At 41.7% G+C, this 14,519-nt stretch overlaps 1 long non-coding RNA gene across 2 annotated transcripts in view; it reads left to right on the top strand.

The window, feature by feature from the left end:
* Positions 1 to 634: 634 nt before the first annotated feature.
* The window catches only part of LOC118354460 (uncharacterized), a 36,665-nt gene continuing 22,780 nt past the window's right edge, over positions 635 to 14,519 (top strand). The window contains exons 1-3 of one of the 2 annotated variants that reach the window (XR_007410041.1): positions 635 to 1,094; positions 1,522 to 1,732; positions 3,195 to 5,830. This is a non-coding gene — a long non-coding RNA (uncharacterized LOC118354460). Of the gene's footprint in view, positions 1,095 to 1,521; positions 1,733 to 3,194; positions 5,831 to 14,519 lie in introns of those variants that run through there. The other variant, XR_004814939.2, reaches the window with a different exon arrangement.

Below are 14,519 nucleotides of genomic sequence, written 5' to 3'. Positions count from 1 at the left end.
CCTCTCTTTTATTTGGCCATTAAAAGTCAGGTATTGAAGACCACCAATATGAAAATTTCACAGGCAAGAACTATGATTTGTCACACTCACTGCTTCATCCCCAATACCTAGCACAGTGCCTGTATATAGACTTTGTCATGTTTTCTAGCTGCCCAGGGCTTTGTAGACTCTCCCTGTGCAGGAAAGGTCTTGCCTTATACATCTTGCCTCCCCAAAGTAGAAGCAGGAAAACAGATCTCCCAGTCTTCCTCGCAGCTAAGGCACAGAGGCCTGGGCCCAGGCCACACACCAGCCAGCTCCACCCAAGGGACTTCTGTTCAGAAGTGAGCAACACAAAGAAGAAGGCTTTGCCAAAAAACTAATTTTTCTACCCAAGGTGACAACTGAAGCAGCAGGCTTTCTCTTCCAGAGAGCTTTCCCTGAGCATCCCCACTCCTCTCCAGATCTACTTTGTCATTGTACTTTCCCATTGTATTATAATTATTAGCATTTTATTAGGTTTTAATCTGTTGTAATAGTTAAGTTCTTTTTTTTTTAAGATTTTATTTATTTATTCATGAAGGACAGAGAGAGAAGCAGAGAGAGAGAGAGGCAGAGACAGAAGCAGGCTCCATGCAGGGAACCCGACGTGGGACTTGATCCCGGGACTCCAAGATCACGCCCTGGGCCAAAGGCAGGCGCCAAACCACTGAGCCACCCAGGGATCCCCAATAGTTAAGTTCATACTAGCTGCTCTCATGACTAACCAAAAATATCCAGTGACTCAAACACCAAAGGAATTTCCCTTCCCTAATCACATAAATTCAAAACAGGGTGCCTGGGATCGGCAGACAGCCCTACTGCAGGAGATAAGTCAGGCATCCTCCATCTGTAACGGTGGCCTCACTGTTTATGCCACACAGCTTCCAAGGGTGCTGTGCCCATTTGAACCAGATCAGAAGGCAAAGGACATGGAGAGTCGCACGCTGGGGGTTTTAGGAACCAGGGCTTGAAGTGATGCTTGTCACTTCTATTCACATTCTACTCCTCAGAACTCAGCCACATGGCTACACCTAACTGGCAAGCACAGTCTAGCTTCCTGAAGCTTCTTCCAGGTAAGAGAAAATTATGATAAAGTGCCATGTCTTAACTTTCTGTCTTCTCACTTCCTCACCTGGGGAAAAGGATTACAGTAAGAAGGCTGATCATATGGTAACCCTGTGTAAATCACAGACAGATGTGGCTCTGCTCTGGATTTCCTTTTCTTGGCTCTCTGATGCTTTTTTGCTAAGTAATTCTTTTGGGGGGGCATATAGTCATTGGATAATTATTTCTGAATGATTTGCCTAAAACTGCTTTTATCTCCAAGCTCCCCCTGTGTCCGTTTGAAAGAGAAAGTGCTTAGCATGCAGTCTGCATGCCACATGTTTCTGACATGCTGGCACGTGGAAGGCTTGCGGGGTTCCAAATCATTGCCTATTGGCCACCCACAGGCTAATGAAGGAAATGTCTTTTTATTTCCCCTACCTCTCCTGGACATAGGTGCCCTCTCAGCAGCCAGGGAAAGCTGGGAGTACGACTCAGGTGCCAGGGACCTCCAGAGCCCAGACTTGCAGACTCAGTGGGGCTTGCAGAAGCTTCTCGAGTACAGCAGACACTGTTTGCATCAGCAGGCTGCTGCCCTCCACAAACTGCTCAGTCACGGCATTTTGGCAGCTGTGTAGGAGGAAGCTATTTGGAGCTGGCCAACACGGTGAGTACTTTCTATATATCTTTTGGCCTGTGTGCATTCCAAAACAGATTTTAATTCTGAGCTCCAGGGGACATACTGGGTATTGTCTTTCTTATGAAGCTAAACACTGTACCATTTATAGCATTGCCAGTCATGTTAAGTGCTCTGAACACTTGTGACCAGTGGCTTCACTCTCATCATTAGGAGCAGTGTGGACTCCTAAAAGGCGTTTCAATGAAGTCTGTAACTTGTATGGATTGAATTACTAGAGTAACTACATCAGCTTCTCCATGACTAGAGTTCCTATATAGTACCAGACATTACGAATTGATAGGTTACAATCCTTTCTGTTCTCTAATTTGGATTTGAGTCATTTAAGGTACAAAGAGGAAAATATTTCATTGAAAGTTTGATTATTGTATCTGCTTGTACTTTAAAAAGTATTTTCTGCAGACAACTCCCTTCCTGCTGACCATTGCCTTGGAGCAGTCTTTCCTTTCCTGTGTACTCACTAAACCTCTATTGCCTTTAAAATATACATTTTGTGTTGAAAATGGTGAAGCAACTTAGCATTTCATTATGTTTATTTTAACCTTCCCTTGGACCTTGGAATGAATCACTACTGGGGTGACCGTTTGGTGAAGAGCTCTTGTCTTCGAAGCCTTTGAAGTCAGAGCTGGAGAATGTAGCAGGTGTGGCTGATGGGCTGGTCCATTTTGGGTGACACGCAGATAGTTTATAAATTGAGATTGCTCTACAACCACTGTGGGAAAGGGCGATAAACCTTCCTTGCTTTTTGAAACTGAAATTTGAATGCTAGAATAAACATTTTGACGACTTCACTTATATATATCTACAGTCTGCTTTGTTGTAGACTAGTGATTTTCAAACTTCTTGTGTTTGAGGTACACTTCCTAATTCTGACATTTTGGGTGAGGTGTTTGAAGGAACTAACAATTTGAAATATAGCAACAATAATTAAAATACAGTTCTTAGACAAATCCCAACTAAAGGACATTCTATAAAATACCTGATCAGTTCTCTTCAAAACTGTCAAGGATACCAGAGGCAAGGAAAGTCTGAGAAAGAGAAACTATCACAGCTCAGAGGAACCTGAGAAGATAAGACAACTAAATGCAGTATGGCACCCTAGATGGGACATTAGGTAAAAGACTAAGGAAACCTGGGTAAATTATGGGCTTTAGTTAACAATCATGTGTCAATATTGGTTCATTAATTGTGACAACTATACCATAATAATGTAAGATGTTAATAATACCAGAAACAGGGTGTGAGGTATATGAGAACTATCTTTGCAACTTTCCTGTAAATCTGTAATATGCAGAAGTGTTCACTTTATTAAAATTCATGAAGTGCACACACTTAGAGTTTGCATACTTTTCATATATATATTTTATGTTTATTAAAGCTTTTGACATGCATAATCAATAATGATGACTGTTCATTGGAATACATTGGATAGGTATAAAAAGAAAGAAAAGGAGAGAGAGAGGCACAAAGAAAGAAGGAAAGAAAGAAAGAAAGAAAGAAAGAAAGAAAGAAGAAAGAAAGAAAGAAGAAAGAAAGAAAGAAAGAAAGAAAGAAAGAAAGAAAGAAAGAAAGAAAGAAAGAAAGGAGAGAAAGAAAAAACCATAACCCCGCAAACACCAGTTGTACAGCTCACTTAAGGTGATCCCTTGGTGAGAAGGAGACCATAAATACAGATGCAGGCACTGAAGTCCTGTGACTTCATTATCACAGTGTGTTTATTTTCTCACTGAATTAAACATTTCAAAACAATGGGGTTCCTGGCTGGCTCAGTTGGTTAAGCATCCAAGTCCTGATTTCCAGGCACATGATCTCAGGGTGGTGAGATCGAGGACCTCATTGAGCCACGAGATGGGCTCTGTGCTCAGGGAGAGTCTCCTTGAGATTCTCTCCCTCTGCCCCTCTGCTCCTTCTCCACCCCTACATGTACTCTTGAGTTCAACCTCTCTCTCTGAAAAACAAAAAAAGTTTGAAAATTTCAAAATATTACTTAAAGGCACAGACCCTAGGTAATGCCCTTGGGCCCTGTGGTAGAGTGCATTGTTGCACCCCGATTTTTTACCCTTCCCTATATCTTCACCATTTATCTTGTGACTTTGGAGTCTTCCTATCGAACATGAGAAATAATAAATGATTGTGATTTTAACTATTGTTCTTAGGGTGGTTTCCTTCACAGCAATTGTGGACTCAGGATCTGTTCTCAGGGATCCATGGAGCCCACTTTGAGGAATGCCTCACATAGGTGGTCAAAGAAAGCAAGTGCCCTCTCTAAACTGTACTCCTGGTCAATCTCTTCACTCATATACTCACATTATACATAATTTATGTTCCTTCTAAAACAAATCCTGAACTAATAAAATCAAGTTCTATTTTTTAAAAAATAGCTACTAAGAGCAAAAGACATTTTATCAGTGTTCAGTTTGGAGACAGAAAGCACACAGTAATTCACACAGAGAAAATTTAACATAAAAAATTATTAGCTAGTAGAAGGAGCTTACTTGATAAGGAGTAAAGAAAATTTTAATGAATACAGGAGTAGCACGTGTAAGAGCAGCCACTCTAAAGCTGAGGAAGAAACAAATTTAGAAGAGGGCCCTCTCCTCACCAGACCCCATTGAAAGGGAGTGGCTGGGGACCACTGGATGGCAGAGAAGTTCCAGAGGATGGTACAGGCCAGGGCTGGTGAGCAGGAAACTAGTCCTCTGGAGTGTTGGCCCAACTTGCTACCCACCCATTTGGGTTTCTGCAAGACTCATTTGCAACGAGAACATCACTAGGAAGGTGCCCATCAAGGTGCCAGAGGAATTCACTGGGAAGCAGCCTACTGTCATGGTGCCAAAACCCACTGGGGAGTCCCCCAAGTGGTGCCACTATATATACCATGAGTGAGTAACACTGGCTGTCTTGTGCTACTGGCCTCCATCCACCATAAGAGCAAGCAGGGAAGAAAAATAGCACCAAAGAACCAGGATGAGAATTCCTTATTGAAGAAGGAGAAGGATGGCCGGGTGGCTCAGTAAGTTGAGTGTCTGGCTCTTGGTTTTGGCTTACATCATAATCTCAGGGTCATGGGATTGAGCCCCGAGTTGGGCTCTGCACTCAGTGTGGAGTCTGCTTGGGATTCTCTCTCTCCGTTCCCCTCTGCCCCTTTGGTCATGATCTCTCTCTTTCTCTAAAATAAATAAATGAATATTTTAAAAAGAAAGAAGAAGTGTTTGCAAGGTCCAGTTTCAGTATCACAAAGCAAGACAAGGAAAGGATGAATTTGGAGATGAGAGGCAATAAATCAATAACTGGCATAGGCATTTCTAGCATTGAGAAGCTTCTGGGAGCTTGCTATACAAGCTTTTACTTTCTAAGCATCCCTTCCTTTTTCTTCTACCACCAAATACCTGTGTTCCCCTCCTACCAAAGACAGGAGGATATTCTGACTTTGAGGCTTAACACATTGTCCAGAATGCAAAGGCAACAAAATGGTGATGGAGCTTATAGCAATTAGAGCTTTATCTGAGAAGCAGATGGCTACACAAGGTCTACGGTAAGGGATTTACTGTAAGGGGTAGAGCTGACGTGAACATGGGAGCTGGTGGAGCAATCTGTGCAGGCTGTTGACTGTATCTCGGGTTGAGCCTGAGATACTCTAAGTCTGTCTAATCAGCATGCCAGAAGGAAAGCTGAGTGCAGAGGAGGCAAAGACAAACCAGCATACACGAGGACAACTTGAAACCCATAAGGACGGAGTGGAACCCAGTTCTGTTGTCTTATTACCATGACCAACCTCAGTGCTGTGGGTGGCCTCCCGGGGAAGTTGGCACCAGTTAGCCTGGAGCTGCACACACACCTGGCCCAGGGCAGGAGAAGCAGGAGGAGGAGACTTGGGGGATCTGGAGCTGCTACCAGCCTGATACACCAGGAGGTGAGCAGCAGATTAATAACATCCAGAGCATAAAAAAATGGGACTTCTTCACTTCGACCTCCTGGATTTTGCACGAAAGGTCTCTCATGGCTGTACAGAATCACACAGGAAAGAGAACTCTACGAAACATCTTTTCGGTTTATCTAAATTGACTCAGTACCAAGCTACAGAGATGGAACTGCCAATACCATGCACACCTAACTCAGAAGGCTATCAGCAAAGCAAGATGAGACACTTCAGGAGTTTAGTAAAAAAAAAAAAAAGAGATGCAGTGAGAAAAATGTTAATAGTGAATTATATTAATAATTATGATCATAAAGAAGATTCTCACAATTTTAATTCAACTTCCAATGCCCAGATGTTATCACTAGCCTAAAGAAAAAAAAAAAGCTGCTTAGACTGTTGGATAAACAGAGCAGCAAAATTGTTATGTCAGTTTTTAGGTCCTTTTTTTTTTTTTTAAGATTTCATTTATTTATGTGAGAGAGAGCTAGGAGAGGAGCAGAGGGAGAGGGACAAGCAGAGAAGACTGTGTCTAAGCTGAGTGTGGACCCAGACATGGGGCTCAATCTCATGACCCTGAATTATGACCCAACCTGAAACCAAGAGTTAGATGCTTCTTTTTTTTTTTAATTTTATTTATTTTTTCATGAGAAACACAGAGAGGCAGAGACATAGACAGAGGAAGAAGCAGACTCCACACAAAGAGCCTGATGTGGGACTTGATCCAGGCACTCCAGGATCACGCCTTGAGCATAAGGCAGACGCTCAACCACTGAGCCACCCCGGTGTCCCAAGAGTCAGATGCTTAACCAATTGTGACACCCAAACACATCATTATGTCAGTTTTTAAATTTGATAATTTTATCTGTACAACTCCTGTCTTTTTTTTTTTCTCCTCTAAAAATGGAAATCACAGCAGGCTCTGTGGTACAGTGGGTAGCGTATTAGACTTCTAGAACAGGTAAAATGTAAATCACTTTTGCAGAAAGACTTTAAGCATGAAATTAAATCTTAAAATGGACAAAGTTGATGGTCCAAAGGATTCTAAAATAACCTGGCCTTGAACAGCAAGATGTAGAATGCAGGCAATACTCTCTCCACCTACATAAAAATGAGGCAACTGTGCTTATAATGTCATCATTTGAAATGTTAGGGAAAATTCATGAAGCATAGATAGCTGGCTTTTCAAATAACAAACAACACAAAGTCAACTGTACTGTTTATCTCTCCATATAACCTATTTTGTTTATTTACTGAAATTCAGCTTTAATCATTTGGAAATAACCATTCAAGATTCTGAAAAGTTTCTATCAACCCTATATCCTAGACCTTCTATAGCCCCTCAAAAAAAAAAAAATCCAGTATTTTATTTGTACTGACTCAATTCTCTGAAAACCTAAAGGGTAATAAGTATACCCACTGCTTATCAAGAATTTATACAAGAATTTCTTGTTCTTTGATTCTGAACAATGCCCAGAAGAGGGTGCTCTCAGATCAGCTTTCTTTAACCACAACCAGGATACATCCTCCTAACCAAAGGTTTTGACATGGCAATCCCAGATTTGGCAAGAACCATAATGATCATAGCATCTTAAAATTACAAAAGGAGAAATGGAAAGTTCTCTAAATTAAATGCAAGTCAGAGGCACATAAAAAAAACTGATGAAGATCTTCTAAGTGACGGAAAATGAGGAGACAAATGATGACTTCAACTTTTCATCAACTTTCTGTATTGATTCAAATACTTTATATTTTGTGCATGACTTCTTTTATAGTATACTCTTAATTGACATCAATTAATTAATGTCTTTATAGGTAAAACTTAATAAAGCTGGTAATGAATACTTAAAACAAGTAGTATGACTAATTTATCGATAAATTGCTATTTTGTTCAGAAATTTATCAGTGTTGTAGCTAAAAAGTAAAACTTCAGTTATAGCTTATATTTTATATCAGCTAACCATGTCACTAAGAATCTATAACATCACTATTAATACAATTACACTCTTCCCTGAAATACAAACCTTTGGAGAGAAAACCTGTCAGAGAACACACAGTACATTTTTCTCACTGCATCTCTTTTTTTTTTTTTTTACTAAACTCCTGAAGTGTCTCATCTTGCTTTGCTGATAGCCTTCTGAGTTAGGTGTGCATGGTATTGGCAGTTCCATCTCTGTAGCTTGGTACTGAGTCAATTTAGATAAACCGAAAAGATGTTTCGTAGAGTTCTCTTTCCTGTGTGATTCTGTACAGCCATGAGAGACCTTTCGTGCAAAATCCAGGAGGTCGAAGTGAAGAAGTCCCATTTTTTTATGCTCTGGATGTTATTAATCTGCTGCTCACCTCCTGGTGTATCAGGCTGGTAGCAGCTCCAGATCCCCCAAGTCTCCTCCTCCTGCTTCTCCTGCCCTGGGCCAGGTGTGTGTGCAGCTCCAGGCTAACTGGTGCCAACTTCCCCGGGAGGCCACCCACAGCACTGAGGTTGGTCATGGTAATAAGACAACAGAACTGGGTTCCACTCCGTCCTTATGGGTTTCAAGTTGTCCTCGTGTATGCTGGTTTGTCTTTGCCTCCTCTGCACTCAGCTTTCCTTCTGGCATGCTGATTAGACAGACTTAGAGTATCTCAGGCTCAACCCGAGATACAGTCAACAGCCTGCACAGATTGCTCCACCAGCTCCCATGTTCACGTCAGCTCTACCCCTTACAGTAAATCCCTTACCGTAGACCTTGTGTAGCCATCTGCTTCTCAGATAAAGCTCTAATTGCTATAAGCTCCATCACCATTTTGTTGCCTTTGCATTCTGGACAATGTGTTAAGCCTCAAAGTCAGAATATCCTCCTGAACTTTATTTGATGCAGAGTTCAGAGTTCTATTATTTTAGAGATTGCTATAAATCTACATATTTCAGTCAATACAGGAAAATCTTTAAGATGCCTGGGTGGCTCAGCTGGTTGAGCATTCAGCTCTTGATTTCAGCTCAGGTCATTATCTCAGGGTCATGATATTCGAGCCCTATGTGGGGCTACACCCTGGGTATGGAGCCTGCTTAAGATTCTTTCTCCTTCTCCTTCTCCCCATCCCCTGCTCCCGCTGGCACATGCACATGTGCTCTTTCACAAAACAAAAAAGAAAAATCTTTAAAATGTGTGAATAAATAAGGAATTTATCAGTAAATAAGGAATATAGATTTTTTAAAAGATTTTATTTATTTATTCACACAGAGACACAGAAAGAGGCAGAGACATAGGCAGAGGTAGAAGCAGGCTCCATGCAGATTCCATCCCCCAACCCAGAATCACACCCTGAGCCAAAGGCAGAGGCTCAACTGCTGAGCCACCCAGGCATCCCTTTATTTTATATACATTTTTAAAAATATTTTATTTATTTGTTAATAAATAAGTAGTGGCAAGATAGGTAAGAATCACCTTTTTGGTTAACATTTGACCAACTCCTCATGTCTCATGCTAGCTTTTGATATCTCCCCCTTTCATCATTCCAAGTATGGGATACTGAAGTTTTTTATATTTGTCAGTTGCCACTATCCTTAACATATCTCCCTCTTGTTTAGATCCACTGCCTTGATATTTTAAAATTAAAGGACAGGGTATCACTGGGTGGCTCAGCGGTTTAGCGCCTGCCTTTGGCCCAGGGCATGGTCCTGGAGTCCCGGGATTGAGTCCCACATCGGGCTCCCAGCATGGAGCCTGCTTCTCCCTCCTCCTGTGTCTCTGCCTCTCTCTCTCTTTATGTCTATCATAAACAAATAAATAAATCTTAAAAAAATAAAAAATAAATAAAATTAAAGGCCATGAAAACTCTTAAAATGTTATAAAAAATGGAAAAAAAAGATTACTGATGGTCCTTTCAAAGTCATATTACAGGCCCCTGCAAGTCATCTAATGCCATAGAAGATGGAGCTGTGTTTGGCTTACTGTTTACAAAGAAAGGTAGCAGAATATGCCACCCCAAAACATGAACGTCTGAGTTCAGGACATGTTACCCCCAAATATGCATTGGTATTTTTATTATTTTGAGCTTTAAGTACTTGAAAAAATAGCAAGTGCAGGGAGTCTTTCTCTGAACTCCCTTTATCTGCCTCAAGACAGATCCTCCAAAAGGAAATCAACTATCATTGATCCTCTTCCAGGAGATATATCAACTAGGGCAAATTGACTTCCATTACAGGAAAGAAGGCTAGAAGTTGTCCCCACACCCAGACAGACTTCATCACAAACTGCCATTTCTCCCATCTGTTCTTCTAAGGACCCAATCTTTCCCCAAAATCATTTACTTTCCCCTGAGAGGCCTATATCCCTCTACCCTTTCCCTATGAAGATGGTATTTAATCCTGAATTCCAAGCTATCTTGGGGAGGTACTCAGTTTTCCCTGGGCATCCCATGTATATGTGAGGTGTTCGTGTTAATAAACTTGTTTCTTTTCTTTTTTTTTAAGATTTTATTTATTTATTCATGAGAGACACAGAGAAAGAAAGAGAGAGAGAAAGAGAGAGAGGCAGAAACACAGGCAGAGGGAGAAGCAGGCTCCATGCAAGGAGCCCCATGTGGGACTCGATCCTGGGTCTCCAGGATCACACCCCGGGCTGCAGGCGGCACTAAACCGCTGCGGCACTAAACCGCTGCGCCACCGGGGCTGCCCTAAACTTGTTTCTTTTTTCTCTTGTTAATGTGTTTATTACAGGAGTCTCTACTAAGAACTCAGAAGGGGAGAGGGAAGGGACCTCTGGCTGGCTCAGTCAGTGGAGCCTGTGACCCTTGATCTCTGGGTTGCGAATTCAAGCTTCATGTTGAGGGTAGAGATTACTTAGAAATACAATCTAAAAAAAGAAAAAGAAGAAGGGGGATCCCTGGGTGGCGCAGTGGTTTAGCGCCTGCCTTTGGCCCAGGGCGCGATCCTGGAGACCCGGGATCGAATCCCACGTCGGGCTCCCGGTGCATGGAGCCTGCTTCTCCCTCTGCCTATGTCTCTGCCTCTCTCTCTCCCACTGTGTGCCTATCATAAATAAAATTAAAAAAAAAAAAAAGAAGGGTAGAGGGAATATTATTTTTCCTCCACTACACTATTGACTAAGATCTAGACTCTGTAAATTTACATATTAATTTGCAGAAGATTGGTAACTTATCAATGATTTTTGTCCAGGTAAAGATGCAAAATAATTTTTTTTTCCAGCAGAAAAGATAACCTCAAATGTTACCTTTTATTTGCCCTGGTAAGACATTAGCTAGTTTTTTTTTTTTTTTTTTTTAAGTAATCTCTATATGTTGGCAAATTGAACTTCAATATAAAAAATTAAAATAAAAAAAAAAAAGGGGGGGATCCCTGGGTGGCGCAGCGGTTTGGCGCCTGCCTTTGGCCCAGGGCGCGATCCTGGAGACCCGGGATCGAGTCCCACGTCGGGCTCCCGGTGCATGGAGCCTGCTTCTCCCTCTGCCTGTGCCTCTGCCTCTCTCTCTCTCTCTCTGTGACTATCATAAATAAATAAAATTAAAAAAAAAAAAAAAAAAGGGACGCCTGGGTGGCTCAGTGGTTGAGCGTTTGCGTTCAGCCCAGGTCGGGACCCTGGGGTCCTGGGATCAAGTCCCACATTGGGCTCCCTGCATGGAGCCTGCTTCTCCCTCTGCCTATGTCTCTGCCTCTCTCTCTCTCTCTCTGTGTCTCTCATGAATAAATAAAATAAAATCTTAAAAAAAAAAAAGGAAAGAAATTACAATACTCCTTATAGGAAGAATTTTAAATGTGACAAAGGTCTTTATTTATGAAAATGAAGATGCTCTCCAAGGATTGAAGCGTTGCTATTATTACTATTATTTGCGTAAAATCTGCAAATACAGGATCAGCGGTTTAAGTTAGTGGTTTCTTTCTGGAAAGTTTCTCTGTTCTTATTTAGCAGAATCTGAGCTTATTCTTACTTTTCCTCTTCTGCTTTTTTTTTTTTTTTTTAAGATTTTACTTATTTGAGAGAGAGAGAGAGAGAGAGAGAGCATGAGGGGGATAGAGGGGTAGAGGGAAAGGGACAAGCAGAGCAGACTCCCCACTGAGCAGGGAGCCTGACACAGGTATGTATCCCAGGACACCTAGATCATGAACTGCGCTGATGGCAGATGCTTAACCTCCTGAGCCACCCAGGCGCCCCTCCCCCTCTGCTCTTAGTTTAGCTCTGCTTCCTCCATGTCTTTGTCACAAATGAAAAGACTGACCAACTTCTAGGGTGGCCAGAGGGATCCTCATCTTTCTCCCCTCAGTTTATTCAGATTGTGAAGGGATTAATCTGACTCTTCTTACCAACAAATTATCATCAATAAGATGCACAAAAGGCAGGCATACGATCCTTTTGAAACTTTTAATCTTTGGGAATGAACAGAGGCCTGCATTACACATGTTCATTCTACTAGAGAACAATGGCTCCCAGATATTGCAAATCCATGGACAAGTAACATTTCAAAAAATTGAGACCTGCCAACATTTTATGCCGCCAAAAATTAAAAGCCACTCTACCTACTACCTAATACCATAATCATTCCATAAAAGAAAGGACTTTTTTGGCACAAAGTTAGGTAGGTATCTCTAAATAAATAAATAAATAAATAAATGGAAAAGAAATTTAATTACATGGAAGAATTAACAGTTGTTCCTGTTTTACCCCATATTTCCATTAACTGGTAGGAACTTTGGCATGGATGAGGTTCCCTAGCACTGTGGGTATGGACTTCACCCACATACACTGTGCTTGTATGTCTGACATTGGGCAAGCCATTTAACTTCTGTTGGCATCTATGTTGTCATAAAATAGGAATAATAATACCTTCTTCATATGATTGTCCTGGAAATTGAGGTAGTGCATAGATAGTGCTTAATACTATCATGCAAGTAGGTGCTCAATAAATACTCATGGTTGTTATTGCTGTTTTCCTCATCTAATTATCAGAAATAAGCCTTGAGAGTAACTTATAAGTGGATAAGTTTGGGGTGGAATTTGGAAACAAAAACATCTTGAAGAAAGGACATCTCTCAAGAAGATTTCAAGATTTTGAGATACTAAGCACTTTTATGAGCTTGGAGCTGTCTCAAAGATGTTGTTGTTAAAAATTATGTTGAGGGGGATCCCTGGGTGGCACAGCGGTTTGGCGCCTGCCTTTGGCCCAGGGCGCGATCCTGGAGACCCGGGATCGAATCCCACATCGGGCTCCCGGTGCATGGAGCCTGCTTCTCCCTCTGCCTGTGTCTCTGCCTCTCTCTCTCTCACTGTGTGCCTATCATAAATAAATAAAAAAAAATTAAAAAAAAATTATGTTGAGGGGCACCTGGGTGGCTCAGTGGTTAAGCATTGGCCTTTAGCTCAGGTCATGATCCTGGGGTCCTAAGGATGGAGTCTTGCATTGGGCTCCTTGCAGGGAGCCTACTTTTCCCTCTGCCTGTGTCTCTGCCTCTCTGTGTGTCTCATGAATAAATAAATTAAAATCTTAAAAAAAAAGAAAAGAAATTATGCTGAGTAACCTTATATGTAGAATTCATTTGGAATTACCAGATGATCCAAATGGGTAATAATTCCTACCTTTATCTAACCTCTCCATTTAAAAAATGTGTGAGATGTGGAGGCCCAGATTAAAAAAAAAAAAAAATCCTCTTAATGTCTGTCACATAGAAGTAGTAGAACCAGGACTAGAGAGTGGCTTTCCTGACACCCCACTGTGCCCCTGCCCTGACTAGGGGATTTCTCTCTCCACTGGCAAGAGAAGGAATAGCTGTTGGTGGGAAAGGAGGGACCCTTGTGTCTGTTCCTTAGGATCTTTGCTACGGGATCCCTGGGTGGCGCAGCGGTTTGGCGCCTGCCTTTGGCCCAGGGCGCGATCCTGGAGACCCGGGATCGAATCCCACGTCGGGCTCCCGGTGCATGGAGCCTGCTTCTCCCTCTGCTTATGTCTCTGCCTCTCTCTCTCTCTCTCTCTCTCTGTGACTATCATAAATAAATAAAAATTTAAAAAAAAAAAAAGGATCTTTGCTACTAGGCTCTGGGTCACTCTTCTCTGTTCTGCTTGTGGTGCTGGGTTGTTGTTCTTATGTCATCTACATTCCTTTCTACATTCGATGGATGGGATCGAATCCCACATCAGGCTTCTGGCAGGGACTCTGCTTCTACCTCTGCCTCTTTCTGCCACTCCCCCTGCTTGTGCTCTCTCACTCTCTCTGAGAAATAAATAAAAATCTTAAAAAAAAAACCTTTCTCAGGGATCCCTGGGTGGCGCAGCGGTTTAGCGCCTGTCTTTGGCCCAGGGCGCGATCCTGGAGACCTGGGATCGAATCCCACATCGGGCTCCCGGTGCATGGAGCCTGCTCCTCCCTCTGCCTATGTCTCTGCCTCTCTCTCTCTCTCTCTCTGTGTGTGACTATCATAAATAAATAAATTAAAAAAAAAAAAAAAAAAAACCTTTCTCAGACATAGTGCTCATAAAAAAATATAGATATAGATGTATGTATGTATGAACACAACTGCTATAGATCTCACAAATTCAGACACATACCCCAGTAAGTGTGTATGTATATATATATATCATTATATATTATATATAATATTAATACAATTATATTATATGTTAATATAATACTATATATAATAATCAATGAACATAATATTATATAATATATTTTATATATATATTCTCTCTCTCTCTATCCTATCTGGTGCCATCTCCCAGGAACCCACAGCCTCCCCATGATTCAGCCCCTAAGGGGTGGGTGCTGCCCCGCTGGGGCCTGGCACTGCTGCCAGTTGGCATCTGGCAGACATATGTTCTAGATGCTGGTGGCTGTGCCACGCCAGT

The sequence above is a fragment of the Canis lupus genome, chromosome 4, assembly GCF_003254725.2.
Source record: "Canis lupus dingo isolate Sandy chromosome 4, ASM325472v2, whole genome shotgun sequence".
Lineage (NCBI taxonomy): Eukaryota > Metazoa > Chordata > Mammalia > Carnivora > Canidae > Canis > Canis lupus.
The sequence above is the reverse complement of the archived record's forward strand: the minus strand, read 5'-3'. Positions and strand labels throughout refer to the sequence as shown.